Source organism: Aotus nancymaae, unplaced genomic scaffold (genome assembly GCF_030222135.1).
Source record: "Aotus nancymaae isolate 86718 unplaced genomic scaffold, 86718_ANA_hifiasm-v0.15.2.pri h1tg000058l, whole genome shotgun sequence".
NCBI lineage: Eukaryota > Metazoa > Chordata > Mammalia > Primates > Aotidae > Aotus > Aotus nancymaae.
In genome coordinates, this window is record NW_026988472.1 from 31,988,701 (window position 1) to 31,998,605 (window position 9,905).

A 9,905-nucleotide genomic window follows, 5' to 3' on the forward strand; every position below is an offset into this window, starting at 1 on the left:
ACGATAACAACAACCTAAAAACAAAACAACAACAAAACAGAAGGAAATCCTGTCATTTGTAATAATATGCATAAACTTGAGGACATTATTCTAAGTGAAAGAAGCCATACACCAGACACAGAAAGACAATATGTCATTATCTCACTTACACGTAGAATCTAAAAAGTTGAAACTCTAGAAAAATTGCAATCATAGGGCACAAAAGTATATTTAATCCATTTACTCAGAACTATACTTTTATTTTCTTATAAAAGTTATTGGTCTGTTTCATTTTGGCTTTAAGTAAATATTTATACTTACTTCCCCGAGATGGAGTCTTGCTCTGTCGCCCAGGCTGGAGTTCAGTGGCGTGATCTTGGCTCACTACAACCTCCACCTCCCAGGTTCAAGCGATTCTCCTGCCTGAGCCTCCCGAGTAGCTGAGACTACAGGCGTGTGCCACCACCCCTAGCTAATTTTTGTATTTTTAGTAGACACGGGTTTTCACCATGTTGGCCAAACTGGTCTCGAACTCCTGACCTCAAGTTATCCACCCACTTCCGCCTCCCAAAGTGCTGGGATTACAGAGGTGAGCCACCGCGCCCAGCCTAAGTATAAATTTTTTACAAACTGAAACTAAATAGTTTCTTTTCAACTCCCACAATTAAATGCAAAATTTCGAACTCCTTGCACAGTAAAATAGCAAGTGGTTCATGGCAGATTTCACAACCTAAACACGGAAATCAAGTCTATACAAAATCTTACACATTACAGAAGGCAGTGAGAAGGAAAATACAAAGCTTACAAAATTAAAGGCTTGGATTGAGTACCAGCAGACATGCACACACAATCACAATATTAGACTGAGCTGAGAGGAGACAAACTCAAATATATTCTTTGGAAAATCTGCATGTAGTATCATCTAGGTTTCGATGTTGACATCATATTGTTTAACCCACTCTGGTTTCTCCTGGCAGAATTCACGATCAAAAGAAAATCAGCAGAAGGTGCAAAGAATTTCTTTCTGAAATGTTCTTCCACACGTTAAAAAGAAAACATGTAGAAGATGGGTCTAATAAACCCAGCCTTCCATGAGGAAATGTTACATATAATTTGGAAGTTCAGGATTCCTAACAATCTATATTATGAGTACAATAATGAATTGACTTTTGTGACGCCGAGGCAGTTGGATCACAAGGTCAGGAGTTTGAGACCACCCTGTCCAATATGGCGAAACCTCGTTTCTACTAAAAAATACAAAAAAGAAAAAAAAATTAGCCCGGCATGATGGCGCATGCCTGTAGTCCCAGATACTCGGGAGGCTGAAGCAGGAGAATTGCTGGAACCCGGGAGGTGGAGGTTGCAGTGAGCCAAGGTGGTGCCACTGCACTCCAACCTTGGTGATAGAGTGAGACTCTGTCTAAAAAAGAAAAAAAGAATTGACTTTTACATAATGTTATAGGTTACATTCAAATGCAGTGATGATCGTATAGTAATTTAGGAAGAACAAAGTAGCAAGAACTGGAGTTTTTTTCTTCAGAGTTCATAATAAACAACAATTGTAATGCATGACCTTTACCAGGCTCTTTACTTTTTTTGTACCTAATTAACACTTAAATAATAGCAGTCTTTAATCTATTATAAAAATAAATACATTGTAAATATAATATATATATGGAAAATGCAATTATCCCCCAACCAAAAAGTATCTTGAGCTTAATGACCATTAAGTTTGGTGTTATATTCTTCCAGCCAGTCTCACACACACAGACACACACACGCACAGACACACACACACACACACACAGACACATTTTATGCTAAGTGGTATCTTATTGCTCTGTGGCCTTCCTCTCCCCCACCACCCTTTAATAATGTAATTATTTCACAATGTCATTAAGCATTCTTCTCTAAGTTTGAGTTTTAATGGTGTATATTATTGCATCAGTTTTCCAGTTACCTTCAATTATTAATATTTTTCCAACTTTTATCATTTTAAATACCACAGACATAAACTTCCTCTTTGCACACAAATGTGATAATTTTCCCAGACTGAGTTATTAATAGTCAGGGAGTCTGTACACTCTAAAAGTTTTGAATATTTCTTTCTTTCAGGTACATTTGTACCAGTGTAATCTCTTACTAGTTTCATCCAGGAGGGTCCATTTTCCAATAACTGTACCTCTGGGAGTAATAATATTTGTTTAGTCTTCACCACTTTCATAGTTAACATGTTGCATTTCATCCTTTCTTAATAGGACTTCGTTCAATTACTAGTGTTTTCTCACAGTTAATATATGATTATTGGTCATTTAGTAACTCAAAATAGTCCATGAAATATGTTGACTTTTGTATTGGTATGTCCAGGGAATCGGGCTATTTAATCAGTCGTACTGTATAAGGAAGCATTAAGTGTACCTCATTAGCGAGAGATTTTGTGATCCACAAAGATTGGGGGATGTTTTTCTTGGACTAAAAGTTTTTGACTTATCATTGTAGAGAAGCTATACTTATAACCTACATTCTACAAAACTGCGATTTTAAACAAGACAATGTATAACAAAACTAATTTGTTTATTTCTCATCAACATTATAAGGAAACAATTGTTGAACAAAACGATGTTGAGGATCTGCTGAATGTCATTTCACTTAAAGTTGCAGTTTCCAAGAACCTATTGATGATGTTAAGCGAGGACTTACTGTATATACATATACATATACATATATACATATACAATATTGTGCAGGAGCCCTTAGTGATGGAGGCTAAGGTCTTAAGGCCTAGACTTTTCAAGATAAGACATAGGGACGAAGGATGAGTATTAAACTCCTCTCGGTGATTAGGAATCCAAAGGACTGAATAACGCCGTGAAATGAGGCCAGTCCTCCATCTGAATACAGTGCTGATGCTGTGTACCCCCAAAACTAATTGTATGCTTTTGGCAGGGAAGACAATGTAAAACTATAACAGGAAAATTGACAGATGTCACTACCTCAGAATTAAATCTCCTGTCCAAAAAAAAAGCCATAAAAATTTAAAAGACAATGATAGCCTTGGGAAAGTTATTTGAACATATAACAAATATAGTATTAGAACTCAGAATATATGGCCTATAAATATATAGAGAAAGTTTGGGGTCTCTAAAAGTGTTTTTGTTTCTCTCTTTGCTTTTTCTAAACATTTTGTCTTCATCCTCCTTCAAAACTCCAGGTCTTCTGAAAATCATGCCATGAGTCTTCATTGATACTTCTTTTAATACTTTCATCTAACAGCCAGATAGGGCACTTCTCATTTACCATTGTGTTCAGCACCTAACTTACTCTCTTCTACCACTTCACATGTAATCATACTTGGATAATTCAACATCCATAAAAATAATCCCTCCCTTATTTTGTCTTCACAGTTCCTGAACATACTGCTGCAATGATCATTTCTTCCATCATCGTCAACCACTGACTCCTATGCCCTTATTGATCCTAATAATTGTGCAACTCCAAAATTTCTGCTGCAATCATTTTACACTCTAATGAAGATTTCCTATATTCAATTTCTCTATATTCTATTTTCTATATTCAGTCTAGAATTTTATCTCCTATAATTATTCAACCTCCCTGAGACCTCCAGTGATTTGTCCTGTAATTCATTATTATTATTACATATGAACCCTTTCACACAGACACTTCCTTCAATATCTGACTTGGATTTTTGCTCCATAATTTTAGTCATTCATTTTAGTTCCATTGCCCTTTCCTCCCTTCATTGTACATAACTGGCCAAAGTTCAATCCTGGCTATAACTAGATAGCTTTCTACGCAACAGTTTTTTCCTAAGCAGATGAATGCTGATTGGAGAATAGTGCACATTGTTGCAGATATATTTGCCTTTAAATTAATGACTATGCTTAAAAGGCACTTTCTGCTGGTCAGAATTTTCACACTTCCCTGGTATATTTACATTTCCACTCTGCCAGAAGATTATTTCACATAGTGTTCCTTTCCTCCAAATCCTGTATATGTCTTTCCTCTAAAATTTTATTTTAAAAAAATTATATAGAAAAAAAGCCAGTAATTTCCTGATGTCTCACAAACAATTTCATCAAATCATCTGCATCTGCATCTGCATGCATGTGCACTGCCTCTTCTCATGTTGTAAATGAAATAAATTTCCTGCATCAAAGCCCAGTTCCTCTGGATCCTGCCCTCTCTCTGCATCTGAAAGACTTAATTTCTGCGTTATCACATTCCTTCTCTCTGGTATCATCAATTTATCTCACTTTACTGGATCATTCCCATCAGCATGCAAATGTATTCATCTCAAAAACATTTCTTAATTTGTTAGAAATTTTAAACAACTTTAGTTTGGTTGATGGGAAAATAAAATAAATGTTTATATATGCTCGTGTTAGTCTGCACATTTAAAATCTACATTTGTGCAAGAAAATTCTGGGAGTTACATAACCATATTTTAAATAATAGTTATTCTGAAGAAGCAAAAGAGAATTTTACTGAAGTCAGATTTTTTGACTTTTTTTCTATACGCCTCTGTATTGTTTTCAGAAATGTAATTTTGCAAACCTAATCTGGCAGCATTATAAGTAACAGTTTGAAGTGGAAAGAATATTTTAGCTACATATTCAAATGGTTATTATTTTAATAATCATCCAGGCTTCAGAGGAAGCTAAAGGGACATAAATAATTATTCAGCACCCACTCCCTACTGTACTAAACTTTTACTTATAGCATCTTATTTATTCACTTAATTTTTACGTGTGAGAATTAATTTAGTGCCTTTGGCATAAAGAATATCATTCAGTTCTCCTGTCTTGCTTGTGGAAAGTGATGATGAACTCCCTATTTAAGATGTCCTCTCTTTTAAGAATGTTTTCCCCTTCAAAATAAACAATGAGACTGGGCGTGGTGGCTCACACCTGTAATGCCAGCACTTTGGGAGACTGAGGTGGGCAGATCACAAGGTCAGGAGTTCCAGACCAGCCTGACCAACATGGTGAAACCCCCCATCTCCACTAAAAATACAAAAAAATTAGCTGGGCATGGTGGCGGGCACCTGTAATCACTGCTACTCAGAAGACTGAGGCAGGAGAATCCCCTGAACCAGGGAGGCGGAGGTTGTGGTGAACCGAGATCGCGCCACTGCACTCCAGCCTGGACAACAGAGAGAGACTCCATCTCAAAAAAAGAAAAAAGAAACGATGAGTTTACTTCTAATTATTTCACAGCAGGATCCAACAATGAAGAATGAGAAACATATTTTAAGGACTCAATACATATTTGTTGAATTAATGAATAGATAAATCTTGTTCAGTTCATTTTATGCTTATATAAGAAAGTAAATGCAGAATTAACAGTGAGTTCCCGATTAAAATTTGCTGGATATTTATCAGGCCTTCCATGAAATAAAGGCTGCATGCAATTACACAAACCTCAAATTTATTATATTTTCATTCCTTCAAAAATATTATTTCCCAAAATTACTAGTTTCCCAATTATAGCCATAGTTTTATCTGTGCAGTCTTCTCTGTGATTAGGCAATTCATTATTATTCTATTAATTAGCACAGTGGTTTTCAACCTTGGCTGCACATTAGAATCACTTGGGGAGTTTTTAAAAATCCCATGCGGGAGAAGCTGAACTGCGAACCAATTACCTCAGAATCTCTGGGGGTGTGACCCAGGCATCAGTTCTTTTAAAACTCCCCAGGTGATTTCAACATGCAGCCAAGTTTGAGAATCACTAATTTAATGGAAGTCATATGGTTTGCCCTCATAACAGGAGATTTGAATTTTCTCCTCAAACCTACTATATTTCTGAAAACTGGCATAAAAAGTAAGCAGAAATATCAAGATCTTTTTTTAAAAAAATTGTTTTAAGTATAGAACAGAAATGAAACAGAAGTCTCACCTATTGAAACATAATCTTGGATCCTCATTTAGGCAAACAGCTTGAGAGGGTGGTGATAACATTTGTTTAGTCAGGACAGGTTGGCATCTCATAAGGAGCTGCAGCTAAAGTCAGGATTTGCCCGGGGCAATAGTAAAGTTAATGAAGACAGAGAAGTGTTAAATCACAAGCCCAGTGATTTGTGTATTGATAGACTTTACAAGACTGTGAGAGTTATATTTTGAGTCTGATCCTCATAGGCTTTCTATAATCAATTACCGCCTAAAATAATCATTTCTGCTTATTAAATCTGAACTTGTGGATGCAAATACATGTATGTGAATACAGATTAGAACTTGGAGATAAATGGAAACTAATGCTTCCTGTATATTTGATTTCTCCTTCCAGCAGAAAGAATAACTAAATTGCATGTTTAATTTTCCTTCATTAATAGTACATTATACTTTTAGATGTTCCTTTAATATCTATGACTCAGGATGTTGTATGTCATTATTCTACACAAGCATAATATTCTTGGTAAATTTTGCATGATTTCCTGGAGCATAAGAATAAATTGTTCAGAGTTATTTTTTTAATGTGGTTTCTAATTCATACTGTTTCAGAAGTCACTCATAAAATTATACTCATAAGTTAAATTGTGTACTTAATTTGTTAAGTGTATCTATTTTATTCAACACATATTTTAGATCACAAACTGTATCTCAATATTATGTCATAGTGTGGCGTTTTGGAATGCCTAAGAGAAATACACCATTGGCTCTAAAAGGACTTAAAATAAGAACCAGTAATAGTATGTACATGATGGCATGGAAATATATAAATAATAAAATTATACTCACATATAGAAAAATGAATACCAGTTAAAATTGAATTCAAACATTTTTTTGGGCAGGCCAGGCCTTGCTTTTGGCTTTGGGCTTACTCTTATTAAGAAGATACAATGATCAATGTCTTTATAGAGTTTACTGACTTGGGTATGTATATGTGTAGCTACTTAGAGGAATACAAATGTCATATAAGTATATTCATTGAAATTTGATCATAGTTAAAGTGCATGCATATTTTCCAAAAGGAACCAACCTACGCTAGGGCCTGGGAAAACTAAGATGAAGTGAAACTACTTGTACAATATCTGTGGCAGAGATCCAGATGAGGGAAGAAATTGGGGTGAAATATATGTTTCTACCAGAGAGTGACAGGTATATCACCTTTAGTATATGAAATGATATCCAAATAAAGATTAGCAAACAGAAAGCAGGATGATCAAGGTGAGGCTGAAGAGGAAGGCAGGAAAGAGGTAAAGCTAAGCCAAAGCAGATTAAGCATTGCATCAGGACCGGGCCACATGACAACCCTACAGTTATGCTTTCAGTGACAAAACCTTGGTTCCTGAGGTGGCCAATGGAAGGGAGAAGCTCCCAATACCTTTAGGCCTCACCATGCCCTCTCTTTATGGGAAACAACTCTTGGTTCACCAGAAGCATCCTTTCTCCTCCTGTTTACTACAGGTCAGCATGTCTGTTGGAGAGCAGTCAGGCAGAATCAAGTGATCAGGATATGCCTGCTCGGGGACCCAGGAGCTGACAGGTAAGGAAAAGTCCTCTCTACACCAAATAAGCTAGATGAGTATGGGCTTTATTTCCTGGGAGACATTCCCACTGCTTTGAATTTGAACCGCAGGAACTTTCCTTATTCCAAAACGTATGGATCTCCTTTTATATCCAAAGTTTTCAACTATCCCAAGAACAGCAAAATTGCTTAGCTTACTCCCTTTCAATGCTCAAGGGAGAAAATTATGGCAGGCCCTTGATTATCATTACTTTCAGGACAGCTTTAACTAATACCCTTTCTCAAAAGGTGCCAAATTTTGAAAAGCCTTGAAGATTTTGGAAACTGGAATTTATTCTATAGTCTCAAAAAGTAGACTTTGAAGAATTTTCAACACAAGCGTGACATGATTGATTTTGCATTGCAACAAAATATAATTGTAGCTATGTTATAAAGTACTAATTAGAGGCCCTAATTCAAGATGTCATATAGGGAATATACTGCTGTCTCCTTTCCTCCTTCAAATGCATAGAAATAAAAGAAAAGTTATCTACTTTACAATCTATAACCAAGACTAACTGTGAAAAGGAAATCTTGAAAAATGGAAAATAGAGGAGAATATTTCACATACTATACAAGGCTATATTAACCTGAGTAAATTTCTGCTGTAAAATATCTAGATATTTTGAATAAAATATATTTACAATAAAAAAGAAATTCCCACAGAACAAAAATGCTGGGGAAGTGAGTGACAGGCACAGTGGTAAATGGATACAGAATCTTTGATTATCCTAAAATAATGTTCTGGTTTCATTATTCAAAAAGACTTAGGTAGGTGTAATGAGCATAGGGGAATAAAAGTCAAAGTAAAGGCATGCATGGAACCCCATGAAAACGTTTTCCAAGAAAATACTATATCTTAAATGGAATGTTAGGGGGGAAATAAGCAAAGTGAGATAAAAGAAAAATTTATATTTATTAACCTGGACATTGAATGAAAAAAGAACATGCATTAATGTTTGAACCACATCCTTGCTTTGATGAAGGTTCTGAAATTTATACTACTTGCATTGTCTGGATACCCTGAAGCTAAAAATATAAAATAGAAACTGGTACAGGACTGTTAATGACCCTGGGTGCACCTAAGAGTGGCAAATACAAAAATCCTCAGAAAAACATAACTTCAACCAGAACCTCAAAGGGTTCTCCCTGTTAATTCCCTGACGAACAGAAGTTCACAATCTAAAATTAGAAAATACAATAGGAATCCTTCTTTATTGGAAAATGTCAACAAGATCAGCAAGTAGCAGAATTAGAGCCCTAAGTCATTAGTTAATAGAATTATTGATTAGAGATAATAATCTGATTGTTTCACATGACTGCATAAAGCACAAAGGGTAAGATTCTAAGAAAAACCCATGAATCAAAATGGGTTTTTAAAAGGAAAATTTTAAAGCAATAATAGTAGAGGTGCCAAATTAGCAGAAAAAAATCTTGCAGGTATCTTAAGACTGAAAAAATTAGTTGCTTGAAGAATAGGCTAAGTAAATATAATAAATGCTTAAAAATAACAACTAAGCCTCAAACCTATATTTTACATAATTTCGGAAAAACAAGAATAAAGAGAGAATTCATAAAAAAGTCTAGAGAAGAAAACAGATTATCTCCATAAAGGATTACATGTCAAACAAGGCACAAAATAACTTATTAATACAGGATGTTAAAATAACATGGATTGAAGTTTTCAAAAGTCTGAAGAAAAATAACTTTTATGTTAGAATCTTTTTTTCTTTTTTTCTTTTTTTTTTTTTTTGAGATGGAGTTTTGCTCTTGTTGCCCAGGCTGAAGTGCAATGGCACGATCTCAGCTCACTGCAACATCCTCCTCCTGGGTTCAAGCGATTCTCTTGCCTTCGCCTCCCTAGTAGCTGGGATTACAGGCGCCCGCCAGGCCCAGCTAATTTTTTGTATGTTTAGTAGAGAGGTGGTTTCATTATGTTGGCCAGGCTGGTCTCAAACTCCTGACCTCAGGTGAACCACCTGCCTCAGCCTCCCAATGTGCTAGGATTACAGACGCGAGCCACCGTGCCCAGAGTTAGTATCTTATATTTAGGTAAACTGTCACCAAGCAAGAAAGATAATCACAAATAATTTGAGTTATGCAAGATCTCAAAAAGTTTCTTACAAATAGATCTGTTCTGAAATATTTATTGAAGAATTTATTACAAGAAGAAGAAAAACAAAAGAAGGCAAATGTGTGATGTTATATTCAATAAGTAAAGAAGTAAGAAATGCTTACTATTAAATTGTAAAGGTTGTAGTTCTAAATGTATGAATTAGAAAAAAAGTAAGACTAGACATAAACTAAGCTTGCAACACAAGAAGCTCAAAAATATGTTAATGTGAAACAGTAGAAAAGCATATAAAAATGAAAAGGTAGGATTGATCACTAAAATTAAA